This window comes from Cicer arietinum, chromosome 5 (genome assembly GCF_000331145.2).
Source record: "Cicer arietinum cultivar CDC Frontier isolate Library 1 chromosome 5, Cicar.CDCFrontier_v2.0, whole genome shotgun sequence".
In the NCBI taxonomy this organism is placed as follows: Eukaryota; Viridiplantae; Streptophyta; class Magnoliopsida; order Fabales; family Fabaceae; genus Cicer; species Cicer arietinum.
The window spans coordinates 5,138,226-5,144,982 of NC_021164.2; the positions used below are offsets into that span (position 1 = coordinate 5,138,226).

At 30.6% G+C, this 6,757-nt stretch overlaps 1 pseudogene; it reads right to left on the bottom strand.

Annotated features, from left to right (window-relative positions):
• Positions 1-673: 673 nt before the first annotated feature.
• Positions 674-4,538, bottom strand: LOC101504067 (aspartic proteinase 36-like; annotated as a pseudogene).
• Positions 4,539-6,757: the final 2,219 nt, after the last annotated feature.

Genomic DNA, 6,757 nt, shown 5'->3' on the forward strand with positions numbered 1-6,757 from the left:
TATGTTATGTAATAGTTTAGTCTGGCATTACTTAGATTAAATTTACTTCTCCCAATAGTCTAAACTTTAAATTCGTTTCACTGGAAAATGAAGGCGATAGCATGTTGTAATAATTCTCATGTGTTTTGTTATTCGATGAAAATAATTATAAGACAAGTTAAACGAGGAACATATATAATAGGAGTGGAACTATGATAGAATGATAAAACATCTATAGAGAAGAAACTAAAGTGGGAAAAGAGAAGATGTGTCTTCTAACATTCAACTCAGACCGAAAAAGTTCGGGTTGCATCAATAAAAGTGTATATTAGATGTTTTTTCAATTTTATGCCAATATAAATTGATCAAATCTCTGTCTTGTTCTTTATTTTGAGCTAGCCGCCACTAGTTATATATATAAAAACACTATTAAATTGTTTAAAAGAAAATACAGTTTGTTGATAATATATAATCGATACAAATTTCACAACCAAAATAAAAAGAGATTTCAAAATGAAATAAGATAATGGGAAAATGCAAATATGGTTGGGCTTCTGAGGAGATCGCAATGATATTTGGAGTTGCATGACATGGTTGGAATTTAAAGCGGCAAAAAGAAAGCTACACAATGAATCAGATCACTGAAACTATAGTTAGTTATTATCATATTTGTTTGTAGTAAGAGTGGATCATATAGTATAACAAATAAAATTAATCTGGCACATTACAATTAATTATATGTGGTTGGATTCACTCAATGAGAGAATGCTCAGTGTTAATTTCAACTCTCTTTACATATCCACTCATCCTAGTCCTTTGTTTCATCAGGCTCCTAAACTTCTCAAATGAAAATGTACAAACATTCCTAAATTATTTATTTCTAGCACAATTTATATCATATATTTCCTTCATGACGAATATAATATGTGCATAAGAAAAGCTACAAAGGTTACATATGATAACGTGCAGAGAATCCGTATCTCTAAATTGCTGGCACTCGATCGTTTTGTTCTTGGATTTATGTTTTTATCCTTGCTCCGGGTCATAGAGATGTTGACAGGCAAAGAACCTAAAAAGAGTTTTCAATTGTAAGACATATTGAAGAAACATATATTTCTTGCAAAAAAATAAAAATTCAAATGGTGAACTTACAATTATAGTCAGTCCATCATATGCGTTGATTATCCAAGTCATAAACAACTATCCTATCTTTTAAGACAAGATCTGTGTAAGATAAAATCATACTTGTTAATTTATTATTACCATACTTGCATCATGTAAAGGATTTATGATCAACTTACTTGAGCATAATTTAGTATTAATATACTTTGAACATGTATAGTATATTGGCATCTTTTTGAAAATTAGATTGTTGTAACAAATGGAGATCAGACATAAATTTAAATATATATTGAAATCAAATTGAATGATGATAATTAGAATCTAATCATTATCATCATGTGTTTTCCATCATCAACAAATACATAAGATATTTTTAGAATATTTTACCATTTATAAAAGTTTCCATTTAATAATGAAATGAGAGAATTCTATTTTTTTTTCCAATTCTTTGCGGCGTTCATAGTTTGTTTAAATTTGTCCACCATCTTACCTCCTAATATTGAAGATCCACCTTGAGTTTTTTGAAAACCAATGCACCACGTTGAAGCAAACTAGTAAAGCATATTTTCACATCAGTGACAAACAATTCCAAAGAATAACTTACTTATATGCAAGAATATAACCAAAGCATAACATAAATACTTCAATGCATACCATGAAATCATTGCGCACAAGGTATTGTGCTGGTTTTAGAACCATGGGCGCTCCACCCGCAAAGTTAAAGCTGACCGAAGGAAAAATATCTATACTGAATATGTAACAAACACAATATTTAATGAGATATTCAGAAATCCTAATAGAACAAACACTTTTTTCATATGAAGTATATAAAGTTCTTCATAACAAATATTATATTTGTGATTACCTGGTTGAAACCAGATAGCAAGAACTTCCTTCTGAAATAGCGGGGCTACCAAGTTTTGACACAGCAGTAGTTATCTACACATTCATTTGGAAACTAAACATCAGTATATGCTAAGATCAAAATCATTCATAAAATATGAGAGAAATAAGCTAACCCCCTTTTAAGAAAATTAATAAAAATTATATAAAAAAAGATTAAACCTCAATACGATATTTAATTTCTAAAATATTGAGAAGACATACAAGTCTCTTTTAAGTCATATCAAGATTTTAAACCAAAAAGATATATCGACTAGATCAATGAATGGTTCACAATCTATCTATATCCAACATAATAATATTTAATATCAGCAAATAAGACAAGAACTTGAGAACCCATATTAACTCAATGGAAAAATGTCAAGTGATTTTAGGAAATAGACAAAACATGAGACAAGCAAACCAAATGTAAGAGCATATCCACATTATTTTCTCGCAATGCTGATTCCTCGTCATAGAATAGGCAAAAGAGAATAATATGTCCAACAAAGTTGAATATTGCAATGTTTTGAGCGGGGTACAAGAAATCTTACGGCATTAACAAGAGGATCATAAGCTTCTTGAATAAGAAATGCCAATGTTGTACCATTGTCAACTACAATTCCTTGGTCGTATGATGTTGCAAATACGGCTGGATTAATTGAAAGAAGATTCCCATCGACAGAAATGCTTTGGAGTTTTAAGACGTAATGAAACCTGAGATTTAATTAAAAAGGAAAATACTAGTCAATTATACTGCAAAATATCACCTTAAGAGTAAGAAAATACAAGAAAAAAACAACACAAGAAGCATTTTAAACTGATTTTTAGCAGTATCACCTTTTACATTCAATTAAATAAAAATATTTTAAAATGCTTATCCACTGCTGGGTTGATTCAAACATAACAAGGGTGTACCATGTGATGAAATTTTGTAGATGAAAAAACATAACTAAACTGAACAGGAAAGAAATGAACCACAAATTGAGGAAAGAAAAAGAGAAAAGCAATGCAGAAGAGAACATACTGCGATGGGACCATTGGACTATAAACAATATTGGGCTCCAAAATTTCGCTAATAACTAGAATTCCTCCTCCGTTGCCATCTCCTTTCAAACAGTGAGAGAAAACTTTGGGTGTTTTTCCTTGTGATGACAATTGCGATACAACTAATACATCACTAGGGCCAAACCCAAAGATTCCATCAATCGCTGTTGCCGTCTTGGTCAAAACTCCAGATAGATAGGTGCTACACCTATTTCCCAAACAACCATCCAATAAAGTTTATCAAAATCCATATTAAGTATTAGTATTAACAAAAACATGGGAATGAAAGAAAAAACTATAAGAGAAGATAAACAAATCCTACCATTTACCAATTCTCCATTTTATTAAAAAAAATCAACGTATTGACAAAACTTGCATTACCAATTTAATCCCACTCTCCTCTCCCAACATTCTCTCTAATTTTCAGTCCTACAAATCATGTAGAACAGTTCCCTCTACAAGGATAGGCTCCCTTGACCCACCTATCCAAGTTTAATTTCTATATGTTATGAATCCCACAAAGCATACACACACATATTTATAATTGTCCACAATAAATAAACGTAGGAGTTTCTCACCCAAAAAGAATTGTGGCTGAGGAGTTGACACTAGTCGGAGAAGACTTCCCGATGATCTTGTGAAAATACATGTCATGTCATCAGAGATATAAAACCCGGAGGAAGTACTGTTATCTTGAAACTGAAAATTGTAGCTGCACTGATTATGCTTAACCTTACGAGAGCATTTAACTTCTGCACTTTGAACCGCGAAAGGGCATATTGGGTCTGAGCAATGTACTAGTGCAGCCGTAGATGAACTAGTTGCGTCAAAAAAACTGGGCTCAATCTGTACACAATACAACGCAACAAGCAACAGATGTTAAGCTCCAAATCTAAGCCTTGGTTCCCAAGGCAACAAAATAAACACTAAACTACAAGTATGTGTATAGTAAAAAAGCAATGATGGAAATTGAAAAACCAGACCCCAAGTCCCCTGGAATGAGGGCAACCAGTACAAGGATTACAGTTAACCCATAAAGCGTCACTTCCGGTGTCAATTTGAACAGTAAACTCCCTTGGTGGAGATCCAAGCTTTACTTTTGTGGTATAGAGACTGAAGAAACAAACCAATAATAGTATTAACTAAATCTCACTGTCACGTATCTGATAAAAATAAAATGAAATTCAATTCTGTACAATATCAAAAATGCATGACAGAACATACCAAAAAATGAAAAGAACAAGGAAATAAGAAATAAATGAAGGAGTATACGAGAAAGAGGATTCGCCTTACACAAAGTAGTTTGGATCAGCGATCCCTTGGACTGTGAAGTTGACGCCAACACCACCCAAGATTCTTGAGTGGCGAACTCTGTCGCGGGCTATCAATACGTCAATCTTAACGCTATGGTTAAGTGGAATGACCCGTTTTAGAGGAAGGTAAGTGGTGCACACAGTTGGTGCCGCAATGCTGGCCAACAACAGCAGTGTAATGTAGATGAACTGCATTTTTGTTTATGGTTATTTGTTGTCTAATGGGGATGGTGGTGGAATAGGTGAAGTGAAAATTGAAATATAAATAGAATAGAGAAAGAGAGAATGATTATTGACATTGATCTATGTTCTATTTATACACTACCTAGCCACATGAATGAAGCAAAGAAAATAAACGAAAATATAAAGAATAAGTGGATCACCTTTAGCTTTGCAAATCAGCATATCACTAACTTGTTGCTGTTCTTCTTCTTTGTATTAAAGACAACCACCTTCAATGTTGTGTCACCTTTGCAGGTCAGCATTGCATCAACTATTGCCATTCTTTGTAACAAATTAACTGCAAAGAGAGAGTGTGTTACATTTGTTAAAGCAATTGAAGATTCTGATCGAATTAGCAATTAAGGACAAAGCCTCACCTTTGCAGATCAGCATTGCATCAACTATTGCCATTCTTTGTAATAAATTAACTACAAAGAGAGTGTGATACATTTGTTGAAGCAATTGAAGATTCTGATCAAATTAGCAATGAAGGACAAAGCCTCACCTTTGCAAATCAGCATTGCATCAACTATAACAAATTAACTACAAAGAGAGTGTGATACATTTGTTAAAGCAATTGAAGATTCCAATCAAATTAGCAATTAAGGACAAAGCCTCACCTTTGCATTTGCATTTGCATTTGCATTTACATATCAGCCAATTAATAAAAATGGAAACCACTACAAAAGCAATTTGTGAAAGTAGATCTTCGAAATGGGCACGTGGAAGGTATGTATCAAAACCCTAAAACCGATTCAATCTGCGAGAGGTAACTATTAGCCCCAATCTCGTACGTGAGAGTCTCGTACGTGAGAGTGACAGTGAGAGTGAGAGTGAGAGTGAGAGTGAGAGTGAGCATATTTTTTAATCATGCTTCCATTATTGAATTCTCAATCTGTTCAATTGAATCAAATACTTTTGAATCATGCTTCCATTAGATATTAAATATGTTACCAAGATAAAATAATAGTAATAATTAATGTATAAGAAACCTCACTTCTGTCGAATACAAGTCATTCATAAGAAACTCTACTTATATATTGTAGATTTAATTATAATTTTAATTTCTTTATTATTATTAATTTACGAAATTAATCTTTTTGTTTTAAAAGTCGACAATTTTAGTTTCTCATTCAAATTTTTTAACTAAAAAACAATAATTTATCTTATTTTTAATGACTTGATATACAATTTTATAATATAGAACCACATAGATGTATTAATTACTTATATGTCATTGATTAAATAAAAAATGTGAAGAAAAAAAAAATATATTTTGTTAAATCATACTAAAATTTGGGAGTAAATGAACAACGTGGAAAACAAGAGTAAGACTACTAAATTAATCGCTTTAAACTTTCATGAAAAATAAAAAATTTACTTTATTAAAATGCCTTAAAAAATAATTCTACTTAATAAAAAGTCTAACATTTTAATATTTTTAAAATTAAAATATATAATTTTTTTCTAAATTTAATATTATCTCAATAATATTAAATTAATTAAAAAAAACTATTGTATGACATTAATTATATTAATTTTGTGATATCATATTAAATTTACTTTTAAATCTTCAAATGTGTTAAGCCAACATTAATTGAATATAGGCGTAGTGTTTTATAAATATTAAATCTTCAAATGTGTTAAGCCAACATTAATTGAATATAGTCGTAGTGTTTTATAAATATTATTGTTATCATAAGAACAATCATAGACTATATATATGTTATTTAGCGAAACAAATACTACATATATATACAAAATACATGACTAAGATCTTGGTCAAGGCGAAGGATATGCCAAATGTGAATATCATTGAAGCAACAAACATAACACTTGGTGAAGAAATCAAGTTAAATAAATACTTCAACATACAATAATGAAATAAAAATTTGGAGTAACCGTTCTTGATTCGATGAATTTAAATATATTATGAGAGATGTTTGTAATCGCGAATGCAACGTAAAATTAATAAATATATTATGTTTTATTATTGTAATTATAATTATTTTATTAAATATTCTCATGTCAAATGATAATTTCTGATAGGAAACTGACATATTTTAGGGTGAGAGGTATCGAGAATAATTTGTTAGTAACATAATCAATGTAATTCTCATTTTATTTATAAATAAGACAAAATTTCCAAAATTATAATTAAATAAAAAGTTGTTATAGTTAATTTAAAGTGG